Below are 16,292 nucleotides of genomic sequence, written 5' to 3'. Positions count from 1 at the left end.
TTGACAGTACTGAGCTCGAGGGACCAGGGTCTGATTCAGTATATCACAACTTCATTTGTTCCTATATTTCTGTCTGACCGGCTCTTTTGACTGCAGTCAAATTATTAAGAATCAAGGAGAAGTGAGCTGTGCCCAATTTGTCCTGTTCTGCAGTCTTGCTGCCCTTCTCTTCCCCCACAACCCACTTTTCATTGCATACTATTTTAGATATATATATCACAGTTGTATGGCAGTAGGAGGAAACCCAGACAAATCTGGGCTTAGTGACATCAAGTGTTATATGGACCTGAAAGTAATTTATGTTGCTGTGTGAGACTGCAGGATATTCAGGTAACCTTGCTTTCATCTGGCCATGCAAAGATAACGTAAAATCTTTATTACGGTCCAAGACCAGCGGTATAATTACGGATCCTCTGAATATCAGAGTGGAGATAGAATACAATACAGTATCATTGCAGTGAGAAAGCTAAAAAGCTAAAACCGGGTCCACATAGTAATCTAGCTAAAACCTTCATCTAATAGACATCGCATTAGGTCCCTCCTGCGAGCCATAGCAGCTGTGCAGAACGAGGCGACCTCAGAGTGATCCGTGATTCTGAATCTGCCATTAAATATTGTAAAATCATAGCTTCTGGGCTCAGAGGAAGATTAGATAAACTGAGAGTTCCGAGTTTGTGAATCATTACCCGTTGCCATTGAGATTGGAAGGAACCTTCCAAAGTTAAGGGGGCCAATCCAGTGGGTAAAAATAGCAGCTTCATCCAGTAGTTAAATTTTAATATCCAAGCGTGGGTCTCAATCAGAAGGGCACCTAATTCCAAGCATAAGGTCACATTGGGAAAACATCTCGGAGCGCCCAAAACGGACCTCATGAATTTAGATTGTACCCTCTCCAACAATGCGTAATTGCCTCCACTACAAATTTGGGTCCCGTAAAGAAGTTGAGGAAGCACCTTGGCATTGAATACCTGGACTGCTGCCGGAATGTACTGACCGCCCTTTGTATAAAAGAAGGTCAGTAAAGCTCTGGCTGATTTCTGTGCGGTCGTAGCAGACTGGACAAAATGCGCATTCCAAGAACCTAAGGGATGGAATGCAATGCCATGGTAACTGAAGGCATTGACTTGGTCAATAATATGGTTGTCAATTTGCCAGCGGTGTTTATGTCTACTTAGGCGAAAACTAAAACCTTGCATTTCGCATAGTTAATTCTCAAAAGTTCATCCACACAAAAGGAGGCAAGTTCTCTTAAAAGACGACGTAAGCCCACCTGCGTTTGGGATAACAGGGCAATGTCGTCGGCATATAGAAGACAGGTTAAGTGCCAAGACAGGAGGGTGAGAGTTTACTGCCGACAGGCGTTTTGTCAGCGAGTTTTATAGATATTGAATAGGGAGGGAGGGCCATGCAAAGATAAAAGGGGGAGAATTATGGAGATGCAAAAATAGAGAAGCAGATAATTGGGCTTCATCTGTGATGAAATGCTTTGTTTTTGCCTTGAAATTCCAATGTGTTTTTTTCAACCCTCTTCCCCCTCAGCAGGTGACCGGCAGAATGTGAATTATAGAAAACCACAGATGGTGCCACTGGTAATAGCCAAGACTGAGAGTCAAAAAGAGATATTTGGAAATCACAGGGGACCAAAAATGTCTGAAAGAAAGCAGCCAAAGAATGGGAGCAAGAAATCCTCTACTTGTCATAGTTTTCATCAAAGAACACACACCAGAGAAAAACCATTTAAATGCATGGAATGTGGAAAGAGCTTCAGTGTAAAAAATAGCCTTACTTCACATCACAGAACCCACACAGGGGAGAAACCATTTAAATGCAAGGAGTGTGGAAAGAGCTTCAGTGAGAGCAGTAAACTTACTTTACATCACAGAACCCACACAGGGGAGAAACCATTTACATGCAGGGAGTGTGGAAAGTGCTTCAGTCAGAACAGTAGCCTTACTTTACATGAAAGAACCCATACAGGCGAGAAACCATTTAAATGCAGGGAGTGTGGAAAGAGCTTCAGTGTAAGCAGTAACCTTACTTTACATGAAAGAAGCCATACAGGGGAGAAACCATTTAAATGCAGGGAGTGTGGAAAGAGCTTCAGTCAGAGCAGTCACCTTACTTTACATCACAGAACCCACACAGGGGAGAGACCATTTAAATGCAGAGAGTGTGGAAAGAGCTTCAGTCAGAGCAGTGACCTTACTTCGCATCAAAGAACCCACACAGGGGAGAAACCATTTAAATGCATGGTGTGTGGAAAGAGCTTCCCTGAGAATGGTCAACTTACATCACATGAAAGAACCCACACAGGGGAGAAACCATTTAAATGCAGGGAGTGTGGAAAGAGCTTCAGTGTAAACAGTAAACTTATTTTACATCGCAGAACCCACACAGGGGAGAAGCCATTTAAATGCAGTGAGTGTGGAAAGAGCTTCAGTCAGAGCAGTGAAGTTACTTCGCATCAAAGAACCCACACAGGGGAGAAGCCATTTAAATGCAAAGAGTGTGGAAAGCGCTTCAGTCAGAGCAGTCACCTTACATTACATGAAAGAACACACACAGGGGAGAAACCTTTTAAATGCAGTGAGTGTGGAAAGAGCTTCAGTGTAAGCAGTAGCCTGAAATTACATCACCGAACACACACAGGGGAGAAACCATTTAAATGCATGGAGTGTGGAAAGAGCTTGAGTCAGAGCGGTCACCTTACTTCGCATCAAAGAACCCATACAGGGGAGAAACCGTTTAAATGCAGGGAGTGTGGGAAAAGCTTCAGTCGAAGCAGTAGCCTTAAATTACATCACAGAACCCACACAGGGGAGAAACCATTTAAATGCAAGGAGTGTGGAAAGAGCTTCAGTCGAAGCAGTAGCCTTAAATTACATCACAGAACCCACACAGGGGAGAAACCATCTAAATGCAGGGAGTGTGGAAAGAGGTTCAGTCAGAGCACACTTACTTCGCATGAAAAAACACTGTGGAGTAACTTTTTTAATGCACGGAGTATGGAAAGAGATTCAATGAAAGCAGTAGGCTTACATCACAGGGGATACACAGGAGAAACAATTGAAATGAAAGGAGTATGGAAAGAACTTCAATGGGACCTTTATTCTTCATCTTGCAGGCTACATAGATTAAAGCCCTATACAGGTTGGGGCCAGGATGCTTAAAAAATTATCTCACCTGTTATATATGCAGCCCATCACTGAAATCTGCAGAGGATGGCCTCTTACGCATACCATCTGATTAGGAAGTCCACTCTGCATGATAGAGAAACCTGGCCTTTTGTGTGGTGGCATCTACTTTTTTGAACTTCCTCCTGTTACATATCAGACAGGTGTGTGTTTTTTGTGTGGTGCCTATAGAAGACCTTTTTCAACAAACGTTTTAAGGGCAGAGCTTTATTTCTGTTTTTATGGGATTTTAAAATGTTTTTCATTGGTTTGCATATGATTTTTTATTATTGTTGGTATTTTTGAGATACTTTCAGGGAAGTGATTTAAAAAAATACTAGTCCTTGTTTCTAATGGTCTCCTTACTGATTGTTTTCATATAGTTTAGTTTAGCATACCTTTAACTGTTGATTTTTTTGATTTTTAGTCTTTTTTAAATGTTGATTTTTTATTGACCATTTTAATGTACATTTTATATTCTTTATAAAATTCTTCTGCAGTGTACACATTTTATTAATATAAATAACTAAAAAATGTATTTTTGTGTATAACATGGTTTTTATTGGCCTCTCAATTCCGGAGTGCCACAGGGATCTATCCTCTCCCCCATGCTATTCAACATCTATGTAAAACCGCTGGGAGCGATCATCAGGAGATTCGGGCTGCAGTGTCACCAATATGCAGATGACACTCAGCTCTATCTCTCGTTTAAGTCCTCACCAGAGTTGGCTGTGGATACCATGTACAAGTGCCTGGATTCTGTAAGTGAATGGATGGGAAGGAATAGGCTGAAACTAAACCCCGACAAGACCGAGGTGTTGCTCATGGGGGACAAGAGAAGGTTGGGGGATATAGACCTGATGTTTAATGGGGTAAAATTACCTCTGAAAGACCAGGTCCGTAGCCTTGTCTATGGAGGCTCAGGTCTCAGCAGTGAGCCGGGTGGCTTGGTGTCAATTACATCTGCTACGGAGGCTACAACCCTGCCTTCCTGTACATCTGCTCCCACGGGTGATACATGCCCTGGTCTCCTCTCGCTTAGACTACTGTAATGTGCTCTACGTTGGGTTACCCTTGAAAACGGTCCGGAAATTACAGCTGGTACAGAATGCGGCGGCGTGCTTGATTAAGAACAGCCGTCGCCATGATCATATCACCCCGGTGTTAGTGGATCTACACTGGTTACCAGTTGTTTACCGGGTCCAATTCAAGGTGTTGGTATTGACCTTTAAAACCCTATACAGTTCCGGCCCAGTTTATCTGAAGGAGTGCTTCCAGCATCACCAATTAAGCCGCATGAGAAGATCAGCCACACAAGACCTTCTCTCGGTCCCATCAGTTAAAACAGCTAGGCTGGTGAGGACCAGAAAGAGGGCATTTTCGATTGTGGCCCCCACCCTCTGGAACTCCCTTCCTTTCGATCTTCGCCACACCCCCTCCCTGACAGGTTTCCGCCGGGCCTTAAAGACCTGGCTATTCAGGCAGGCCTATGGGGTCTCTGGGGATGGGTCAGTTTCTAATGTTGTTTAATGCTGTTTAATTTTATTATATTGTTGGTTGTATTGTATTTTATCATGATATTGTACGTCGCCTAGAGTGGCCGTTTATTCGGCCAGATAGGCGACTCAAAAATAAAATTTGATTTATTATTATTATTTATTATTTTGCTTAGATATTTTTTGTATTGGCTATTCTAACATCTTTCATAAAGTAAAATGAATTCACTAGTTTTCTGCTGATGTATTTTAAATACATTTTCCAAACTGATTTCACTCCGCAGTCGCATCTTGTCTCAGTGCTATTTCCTAGCAGGCAAATGAAGGACCTCACTGTCATCTGGTGCGCATAGAGAAAAGGAGTGAGAATTGGGTTTTGTCAGCGGTCACATAGCCAAATGGCTTCTCCAGGCAATAGAAGGGCCTTTAGAAAGGCAGCAAAGCTGCAGAAAATCTCTGCTTAAATTATTGGGGGAGGCAGTTTGTTGGGATAGATAGTTCTGGGCCAGATATATCAATGGTCTGGTAACTTCAAACTAATCCATGTTGTGTAACTAATCCATGTTATGCAATTGTTAATGATGCTTCCCTGTAGTTTCTCTCTGGGAAGCAGTATGCCTCTGAATGCCATTTTCTGGGAATCACAAGTGTGAAGATTACTGACTGGGAGGTCAGTTGCACAACTGCTGAACTCGGGGACCAGGTTGCTTGAAGCACTTCCTGTTCCTGTCCCTTCCTGCCTCTTCCTTGGGATCTAGCCAGTAAAAGTGATTAGACTGGTGAGCTGGTGTTGTTGTTGTTGTTCCCAATGTAAATAACAGGTGCATGTCAGGACCCCACTAGGGATCAGCTGCCCTGCACCTTCAATTTAGTGTTGCAAAGCTCATCGTGCAATTGTTTGTTGCATGATTGGTATCTCCTCTAGTTTGGCCCTCAGACTGGCAGTGGCTGTCCAAGGTCCTGTTCTCCAGCCTTCTTGCCTGAGAGCCTTTTGACTGGAAAGTTCTTCTGCCTCCACCTCTTGCCCTCTACCCAATGAGTAGGAGTCCCTCCCACAGGTTCCAGACTTTAATAACCTTGATTTTGAAAGTAGTTGTGTCAGAAACTCATTTCACAGAAAGCAAACTGGTGAGGTTTGGCCCAGAACTTGAATACAAGGCAGAGGTGGAGTCTGAGCCCAAGCACACAAGAGCACTTCTTTGAACCCAGTTTTTTTTCCTGTGATAGGACATCTATTTCACAGAAGGCAAACTCTATTTCTCTCCCCCTTCTGCCAGCCGACTTGCCCCTCCAATCTCTCTTTCTCTCTCTCTCCCCAATTCACCAGCCGTTCGCAACCTGATAGCAGCACCAATAATGCTGCTTAGTGGACCTACAAACAGCAAGAAAAGGTATTGCTGATCACCCCAGAGGTTCCTGGGCCATCCTGTGTTATCTCCCATTTCCCAACAAAAGGAGAGGCAGCAACATGTGTGGTTGGTGAATTTTGGTATGTCTGGCTGATTGGGAAGTCGCCGTTCCGGGCTTTTTTACGTAAAAATGGATTCTAGCCCGGAACGGGTATCGGAACGTGGTTTGCGTGGACGTTTTGTGTCTTACTGCATGCATCCCATGTAGTCATGTGTGACTGGTAAATTTCAGAGGTCTGGCTTGCTGGGAAGTCACCGTTCGGGGCTGTTCATTCCGTTCCGGAGGGCATTTTGGTTGTTAAAGGGTTGATAAAAATGCTATCGGGATGGTTTTTGTTCCTAAATGTTGTTCTCATGTGTCTCTAACACATCCTAGTGTTTTTGGCATCAATTTCTTTTCTAAAGAGCCCATTCCGGCGTGTTCCGTTCCAGCTTTTACACCGTCCCTCCTGAACACATTACCTTTTACACACAAATGCGTATATGATATCACACAGCACACACACACACACACACGCCTATCTTGCCACTGCTTCTGCGGGAGGCAAGAGAGGAAGATGAGGTGCAATATTGGGACAGAAGGGAGGGAGGAGAATGTTGGCAGTGGGGGGTCAGAAGCAGCTTTTGCCACTTAGTCCTCCGATGGGTAAAGGAAAGGAGTTCTGGTTCCTAGAGAGGCAGGAAGTCTTAATCACATGGAGGGGGGAGGGAATATTGAAGGGTAAGTGGGGGGGCTGTCTTAATTCGTATTCTGGGTAAAGAAAGAATTCGTGCAGAGGAGAAAGAGGTGCAAAGGGGGGGGAGGATTTGGTATTTTTGTTGGGGGGTGAGGGAAGGGGGGGCCACTCCCTCCTTTTCCTCTGGCGGTCCCTGGTGCATGCAATCCATTTGCAAAGTGCCGCGGGGTTGGCTTTGCAAGGCCGTCTTGGAAGCCAGAGCCTGGGCAAGGGGATGCAGCTTTGCAGAGGGGCACTTGGGGGGCGGCTGCATGTTGGGGGTTGATGTCCTGTGTTGTTTTGAGGGCCACAGCTGGGGGAGGGGAGCTGCCTTTGCAATTCCTGGGCCTGACAGGGGACTGATGAGGGAAGGAAGATTTGTTTTTTGGGAGGGGGAGGGGGTTGATGGAAGAGCCCTCCCTTCCCTCTGGGAACCCATAGAAAGTGTGTGGAGGGGGCCTGATCCACGCAGTCCAGAGGCAAAGTGTGGCCAAAACTGTTTCCACTGAAGCTGCCCCCCAACCCTTTTGCAGGTCAGCCCATTCCCCCCAAGGATGGAACGCAGCTCAGGCAGGGGGGAAAGGGGGGACCTCTTGATGCAGCCTTGTTGGGGGGCACATTGGAGGGGAGGGGAGAATGCTGTGCTGCTTTTCTGCCCCACAGCTGGAGGGAGAGCCCCTTTTGGATTTCCTCCACTGGAAGAGGGTCTGGTCAGTTTCCCTCCAACATCGAAGCCCCCTTGGGGTGGATCTCAGCTTCTCTTGCAGGATTGGCTCATCTGTGGGGGTGCTGGCAGCCAGCGTCCCCCCTGTCCAAAGCACAATAGCTGGGCAGTGGTCGCAAGAGCCCTGTAAGGCGGTCTCAGATGAGAGCCTGTGGCTAATGTAGTGGTTAGGGAATATTCTTCAACCCGAGGGCCACATTTATGCACAAGCAGCAGTCCAAGGGCCAATTTACTGTCAAATGCCAGAGTGGGTAGAGCTATGGATGTGTCACTGACATGTGTATAGTAGAGTCTCTTGTAGCCAGGAACAAGTCAGACATTTCTTCAGCGCAATTAATTAATTATTAGATTTATATCCTGCCCTTTCTCCCAGTAGGAGCCCAGGACAGCAATACAGAGCTCTCCAAGGAGCGGGGTCAGTGCCCTCCCAAATTTTCCACTTTTGTTATGGTCCTTCACATCTCTACAGTAGTGTAGTGGCAAATTCGGAAGTGCAGGGTCCATTCATGATGGCCATGCCCCCTCCCATCCTGTTCCTGCTGGGTTGAGAATGGGATGCATGTTAATGCCTTCTCCCACAGCTAGAAGCTGAAAAACATGGAAGGGCAAAGTGTTGCCTACTGAGAAGAGTCTCAGTGGCTGGCTTCACCTCCTTTCACTCTAATTCACTCTAATTATCAGGAAAGAACAAGGAAGCATGTTAGAAGATTCTTCTCAGTGGCTAATACACTCTCCTTTCTTGCTGATTGGCTCATAGGTTGCTGGAGACATGGGGACTCTGCTGAGAGCCTGCTCCCAAAAAAGTAAGGGGTCTAAGACCTCCCCCCCAGATCTATGCAGGTCTCTGGGTCTACTTTTTTTCAGCCCAGCTCACCTCACTGGATTGTTGTGAGGATAAACTTTTATGTGCCACTCTACATTTCAGACATCCACTCTGTGTGGGACCTTCCACATCTGTGGAAGTGTGTGTGTCTATTGTATTGGAATCATAGTTTAATGCTGAACTATGTCCACAGAGACCCAGGTTCAAATCCCTGCTCAAGAGTGAAATTCAGGTGGTGTCCTGGGCCCAGTGACAGTGTTGTTGTGAAGACAAAAGGAGGGGGACAAATTATGTTTCCCACGGTGAGCTCATTAGAGGAAAGCCTGCATAGAAATATAAAAATATATTGAAATGTTTGGATAAACCTATAATAAGCAAATCAACTTATTACCCCAGTTGCTCAACCCTGTGTGGTGAGTTTGCTGTTAAGCTTTCCACCTCGTGCATCACCTCTCCAACTTGGAGTAGTGTTCTGTAACTTGGTGCCCTCCAGGTATGGTTGGACCAACTCCCATCAGCCCTGGACAACATGGCAAAACGCCAGGGATGATGGGAGTTGTAGTCCAGAAATGTCTAAAGGTTAACTCAGATTATACAAGTGGATGGTACCAAATAACATGTCCTGCTGATCTTGAAATGGATGTATTGCAAGTAGCTCTTCATACTCTTTTCATTGCCCAGTGAGCTGAACCAGACTGAATGCATCTCACTTTTCCTCTCCCCATATTTCTGATGGAAAGACTGGAGGTGTTTTGCATCCCCAGGAAGCTCCAAGATGGAGTCATTTGACCAAATTCACCCCCAGTTTTTCTTTACAATGTGTGCAAAACCTATTTTTTTGCCAACTGTCAGGGAGATGACATGGAATTAATATCTGTGCAGAATAAATTTTTAATTATATCCATGATGAAAAGGGCCCAATAATAAAGCCTGAAATGGTTCACAATGTGAGGAAGAAACTCTGTGGGGCTCAGGAATTAAAGACTTTACGGAAGCAGAAGCAGAGATGAGAGGTGAGGGGTCTGAGATGGGTGAAATTCCTGGGGGTAGCAAAGGACAGAAGAGGTGCCCAAGCATGGAGAAAAGTCTGGAAGAAACTGGAGAATGTTCTGAGAGAGATTTGGGGCCTTTAAGGCCTTTTGCAGATCAAGCATTGTGGGGGAAAACAACAGAGGAAAGGGACGTGCCATTTATTTATTTGGATTGAGGCTGCTTATAACATTCAAACCTCTGGAACCCAAATTTGCATGAAGGATGAAATCCCTCCCATCCTCCGTCTCTCCCCTGCAGGCCCTTGAGAGCTGCTCCCTACAAAACGTGCATCGTGGTGAAAGCTGTGGGAGTCCCAGAGCTGGCCTAGTTTACTCCTCCCTCTCAGGCAGCACCATGGCCTCAGAGGCACCGTCCGGATTCTCTCTTCTGTGGGATAGAGTGGAAAGAGCAGCCGGGCAGCCCAATCAGGTAAGGGGAGGATCATTGGGGGAGAGACCGAGGGGACAGCTGGGGTGCGTCTCCCTGAGCATAGCGGGGAGGGCTCTGGGAGAATACTACCTCTGAGGCTGCATAAGGAGAGCCTGCCGGATCAGGCCAATAGCCCGTCTGTTCCAGCAGCCGGTTCTTGCAGTGGCCGACCAGATGCCTGTGGGAAACCTGCAAGCAGGACCTGAACACATGAGCACTCGCCCCACTTGTGATTCGGTGACACGTGTCTGGCAGAACTCTGGCAAAACACCTAAAATACACTCTTGGAGAGGTGGGATCTTTTTCGAGAGACAGTCAAGCTCTGCCCTGCAATTGTGTCTGCAGGAAGCTGAGGTACGGAAGGAAAAGCAGGGGAGGGTGATGGAGTCAGACCCCAGTTGACATCTGGGGCTAAGATAGATTTCAAGCAGCAAAAGGAACCGCACAAACTGGAACCCAGAGTGGGACCAGGAGTTCAGTTTTATCCACTTTTGGGAAAGGTTTCAAAGCAGATTCCCACATTGGTTAGCTGAGGGAGTTCTCTCTCCTGACCAGATCATGTCCTGTGCATACAACTTGCAATGTCATCTCAGCTGAGAAGACCAATTTTACTCCTTAGGCTACTTTTTCCCATCAGGCCTCTTTGTTTCTGTTGGAAAGTGACCCATATAGAAGCCATTTTTAAAGCTCATATTGGCAATATTGAGCTGGAGGGTCTCCCAGGCTCAAAAAGTAGTAGCCAGCCAACAACACCTTCACCTGTATGAATCTCCCGTGCTTTAAGATCAGTAGATGAGGCCTTCCTGGTGGTCCCTACACGGGATGAGGTACATGGTGATTTTTCAGTAAAGGCTCCTCGACATGGAACATTCTCCATACATCGGGCCTCGTCTCTTTATACTTCCATGCCGTCGGTGAAGACACATCTTTTTGGGAAGGTGTTCGGAGGAAGACAGACCTAAAATTCCTGCTGCTTTTAATAGTTGTCATTCAGTGTTTTATTGTGTGTTTGGATGGAGTGTGGGAGTTTTTTGGGGATGTTTATATATTCTTATCTACTTCTTCTTTATTATAAACTGTCCTGTCCAGAATGGTGACGTATAATTCACCTACATGACAATGAATAAGTAAATATCCACTAATAGCAGAGCTGTAAAAAAATGGAAGAAAATAACGAACTGATAACAGAAACCAGCAATGCGCAATATTGCACCTCATCTTCCTCTCTTGCCTCCTGCAGTAGCAGAAGCAAGACAGGCGTGTGCGTGTGTGATATACATAATAGTTTTTGCCGTCAGTTAGGTGTGACCAGGTGAACCAAGTGGCCAGAGATCCCAGCGAAGAATCTTTTTACGTCTAGGAATATCTAATGGCCGATCAAGAAAGGAAATCTTTATCAGTGTCTATGTATAATTAACACGTCTAATTTACTGTACTTTGTGGACATAGCCACATATCAGAACATAGGTCTTACACAGCACATACAAAGGGGATGTACGCTAACGTGTTGCATTTCAAAGGACAGCATAGGTCACATTGATTTCCATCTGAAAAGGAGTGATCTCACCTTTGCTGCGTGTGGACCTTAACACTCAGAGCAGGTGGTTCTTTCTTCGACCAGTGTCACGGACAACTGGTAAAAATCCCCAAGGCTGTCTGTCTTTTATAGCTCTAGTTTGTATCTATCTAGAGCAGGGTTTCCCGACCTTTGAGCCACAGATGTTGTGGGACTACAACTCCCATCAGCCCCATCCAGCATGGCCAATGGTCAGGAATTATGGGAACTGTAGTCCAGCAACATCTGTGGAAAAAAGGTTGGGAAACCCTGATCTAGACTCTGTCAGTTCATGCTCATATTACTACTATACTCTTGTTTCCATCATTTGAACTCTCATCCTAACCTGCATCTTGATGCTGATGTTGTATTCTGATAAGTTCTCCTGACTCACCCCTGTACAGCTTCAGCCATATATAGACATGATCATTGGCTGAATGCCCGGACTCCTTATAAAATGTTGATACTTTACGGGAAAGAATTTATTTTGGAACTACTGTAAACAAAACTCAAAGGAAAAAAGACACTTTAACTGGCAGCTTGTCTTTTTACTCATGTTTTGGCTTGTATTGTTTGCGCTACTTTTCCACACATAATTTTATGTAAATCAATTATAAAGAATTGGAGATGGCCAATTTCTATAAATACAGGTGGCCTGTGACACAGTGAATTGCATCCGCTGTTGCTGACTTTACTAGGTTCTGCCCTAGTAGTTTGCAGCCTACTAAGAAGCTGGCTTTACTAGGTTCACCCCCAACAAGCATTTCAAGATGAGCTTCATGCCCAGTGGACGCATGTTCACAAGTGCCAGACTGACCCTACTTGGTCCACACAACTCTGTTGTATTCACCGAGAGCAGGACTTACCAGATCAAAATTATACCTTTTCTTATCTATAAAAATCTCTGTTTGTAACGGCTGAATATTTTCTGGTCAAAAGTAACTAGTCTTGTCTATTTCCTTCAAAGAGTCGGACCTCCGTTCGTGTTGGGAAGAAAGAAAAGATCCCTTTATCCAGTATCCCAAAGATGCGACATCAACAGGTAGATGTTCAGCTGCGTTGAGGCCCCATTTTGGTTTGGAAATTGTAGGATTTTTCAGTTCCTGTTTAATATGATTCGTTGCAGATTAATTGACCCATCAGGGTGTGAGTTCTCCTGGAGAACATCTTAGATGTCTTTAAGAAGATCCGGCCAATGGCAGCATGCCTATAGGAAGCAAGCAAGCAGGACCTGAGTGCAACCCTTGCCCCGTTGGGAGCACAGTGACTGTCTTAAAGCTGCAAAGTGCTCTCTGAAGCACCCTTCCCCCTCCTTTCATTGAGCAGGGGGGGAGGGAAAAAAGGTGCCTTTCAGATGGGCTGCCTGCCAGAGAAGTCCCATGCACAGCCGATCTTTCTAAAAAGCAGTGGCTTCCGAAAGGGAACAGGCACCCACAGCCAAGCTGAGCCCTTGGTTCGCCACCCCACGCTGCTTTTTTCAACTTCAGGAGCTGAATGGGGCTGCTTCACAGAGCAGCGCTGGGAGGGAGAAGTGATTTCCATCCAATGGAAACAGCTTCCCCTTCCTTGAGCAAAGACTCATTCAACCGCTGATCAGCTGACTGGCAGGTGCAAGTGTGCCCCAGTCCAGCAAAGGAGGAATTGGCAGCGCATTTCAAGGTGCTGGTGGTTCTTTTGAAGCCTCACCTTTATCTGCCACACATCTTATGTCAGATCGGAGGGTGGTGCCTTTGTCCTCCCTGTAGACTTCCCATTCGCATCTGATCAGGCACTGTGAGGATGCTGGACTAGATAGGCCTGTGGTCTGATTCAACAGGGCTGTTCTGAGGAAGAGCCGCTAGGTTGAAGTTTCTTTTCTACCTGCTGAGGAATCCCCCAAATTAAGATGGCTGGATTGGTTACCACAGAGCCCCTGAGTGGAGATTTAGAAGCTGTAGAAGGATTTCACAACACTGAATCTTTATATACCCTCACGGATGTTCCCCCCTCTTACTTAAAGATGTTTTAATGTCAAATCTCTGAAATTAGTTGGTCACTAGCCTTCCACATCTCCTTCTTTCCTGGAAAGTGTCTGCCCTGACTACATAAGTTGTTTTCAAAGTGCACACTTGTTTGACTTTTTCAGATTAAACTTTGTGGTTTCTGTCTCCTTTTGGTTTTGCTTTTTGTGACCTTCGAGACTTTCTAAACCTCAAATATCAATCATTGGTGACCCAAAGTGACCTGCTCTTTTAAAGCTTTTCCCTAACAAATACTGATGCCATTTTATGATTAATTGAAACCTATAGAAACCCTAAAGTTATAATTTCTGTTTAATCAGTACCTCTATATTGGCATTATAATTGCATTTAAAGCATCTTCCTTTCTTGCACGTGCGTCCCAGGTTACCTTCCTCAGTTTATCCAGGATGTCTCCCTTTCATCTCTGAAATTAGTTGGTCACTAGCCTTCCACATCACCTTCTTTCCAGGTTACCTTCCTCAATTTAGCTTTCTTGGAGCAAACCAGGATGTCTCCCTTTGCAATCCTCCAGCTTGCTACTGTGCTTTGCATAGAGACATTTAAAATTTTTTGTAACGAATTCACTCTTGCTTGCATTCATTTGTAAATTACTCCCTATATATGATGAAGCTTCATCTCCTTTGAAACTAGATTTTATAGAGTTTAAATGATTTGAACATTGACATGAAATCGTGCTTTCACTGTCATAGGCCCAGTTCTCTGCAAAGCTCTGCCAACAGAGGTTCAGCAGGCGTCTTCTGTTTTAACTTCGAAGCGCCTGCTGAAAACCGTTCTGTTGCACCAGGCAGGCAATTAAGAGCATGCTCTTTTCACAACACTTGACCTTTGTTTTTATTGTATATTTGATGTTTTTCATTTATGGTGGTTGCTTTTCCTTAACGTGTTGTAAACTGCTTTGACGTTTCTAATGAAATAGCGGTATACAAAGAGCCTATAAATAAATAAATAGATGTGATATCTCTGGAATCAGAACAACAGCTGGAGCTAAGTGATGCCTTCATGTGCTCCCTGTAGACTTCCCATCTGCATCCACTTTGGCACTGTGAGGATGCTGGAATAGATAGGCCTGTGGTCTGATCCAGCCAGGCTGTTCATATAAGGAGGGGGAATGGCATCCAGGTTGAAGTTTCCTTCCCATCTGCTGAGAAATCCCCCAAATTAAGATAGCTGGATTGGTTTCCACAGTGTCACTGAATTGAGGTTTTTGAACAGTTTCTTGTCCACAAGAGACATTTGGATCTACATGTCCCTGTGCTATTCATCTCCAGGAGATCTAAGATCGTTCTTTGTTTTGGAGAGAGGAGAATAATTTCAGTTCAGAACTAACTAGCTTATCTGTATCTTTGAAAGAAATGTCAAACCTGGGCTTAGTCTCTTGGCTGGAAGAACAAGATCTAATTGTACAGGGCTTTGATGAAGGGGAGAGATCAGTCGGGCATTCCCCTTACGGTTCAGAGCATCATTGCAAACTCGTGTAGTGTTGGTCTTTGGCCATCCCTGTCTTAGCTCAGCTAAGTTTAATCCCTTGAATCTTCAGGTGGAATTTGGAAGTGTCTTTATCTGAAAACCTGCAGAGTAGCTGCCAGCCAGTATTGACAGTACTGAGCTCGAGGGACCAGGGGTCTGATTCAGTATATCACAACTTCATTTGTTCCTATATTCCTGTCTGACCGGCTCTTTTGACTGCAGTCAAATTATTAAGAATCAAGGAGAAGTGAGCTGTGCCCAGTTTGTCCTGTTCTGCAGTCTTGCTGCCCTTCTCTTCCCCCACACCCCACTTTTCATTGCATATTATTTTAGAAATATATATCACAGTTGTATGGCAGTAGGAGGAAACCCAGACAAATCTGGGCTTAGTGACATCAAGTGTTATATGGACCTGAAAGGAATTTGTGTTGCTGTGTGAGACTGTAAGATATTCAGGTAACCTTGCTTTCATCTGGCCATGCAAAGATAACGTAAAATCTTTATTACGGTCGAAGACCAGCGATATAATTACGGATCCTCTGAATATCAGAGTGCAGATAGAATAGAATACAGTATCAGTGCAGTGAGAAAGCTAAAAAGCTAAAACCGGGTCCACATAGTAATCTAGCCAAAACCTTGATCTAATAGACATCGCATTAGGTCCCTCCTGCGAGCCATAGCAGCTGTGAAGAACGAGGCGACCTCAGAGTGATCCGTGATTTTGAATCTGCCATTAAATATTGTAAAATCATAGCTTCTGGGCTCAGAGGAAGATTAGATAAAAGTGGGGAGATGAACTTAAGGCGGAGATCTAAATAAAAAGGGCAGCAAAGTAGTACAAGGTTCACTGTCTCCACCGCATCTGCTCCACAGGGGCAAGTTCGATCATAATAATCGACGCCCCTGTATGTACCCTCCATTAGTGCCAAGGGCAGAACATTGAATCGTACCAGGGTAAAACCTCTCCTGAGTTTTGGGGTAGATAAATTTGAAATGTAAGTGGCCAAGTTACAGGAATTTACATTAATACTGCATTGTGAATAAGCGGCAACTAGGCTCATGTTGTTCTGATACTCAACATCTCTGAGGCGTTGGATGATTATTGTTTTAGCGGTTGTATGGCCTAGGGCACCAATCGCTGGGAGCGAAAAACCGAGAGTTCCGAGTTTGTGAATCATTACCCGTTGCCATTGAGATTGGAAGGAACCTTCCAAAGTTAAGGGGGGCAATCCAGTGGGTAAAAATAGCAGCTTCATCCAGTAGTAAAATTTTTATATCCAAGCGTGGGTCTCAATCAGAAGGGCACCTAATTCCAAGCGTAAGGTCACATTGGGGACACATCTCGGAGGGCCCGAAACGGACCTCATGAATTTAGATTGTACCCTCTCCAACAATGCGTAATTGCCTGCACTACTAATTTGGGTCCCGTAAAGAAGTTGAGGAAGCA

The 16,292-nt window shown here is 45.0% G+C and overlaps 1 pseudogene; it reads left to right on the top strand.

The window, feature by feature from the left end:
- LOC133381715 (zinc finger protein 420-like) overlaps positions 1 to 4,760 on the top strand; it is a 36,745-nt pseudogene extending 31,985 nt beyond the window's left edge.
- Positions 4,761 to 16,292: the final 11,532 nt, after the last annotated feature.

This window comes from Rhineura floridana, chromosome 3 (genome assembly GCF_030035675.1).
Source record: "Rhineura floridana isolate rRhiFlo1 chromosome 3, rRhiFlo1.hap2, whole genome shotgun sequence".
Lineage (NCBI taxonomy): Eukaryota > Metazoa > Chordata > Lepidosauria > Squamata > Rhineuridae > Rhineura > Rhineura floridana.
This window is presented reverse-complemented; position numbering and strand designations above follow the sequence as displayed.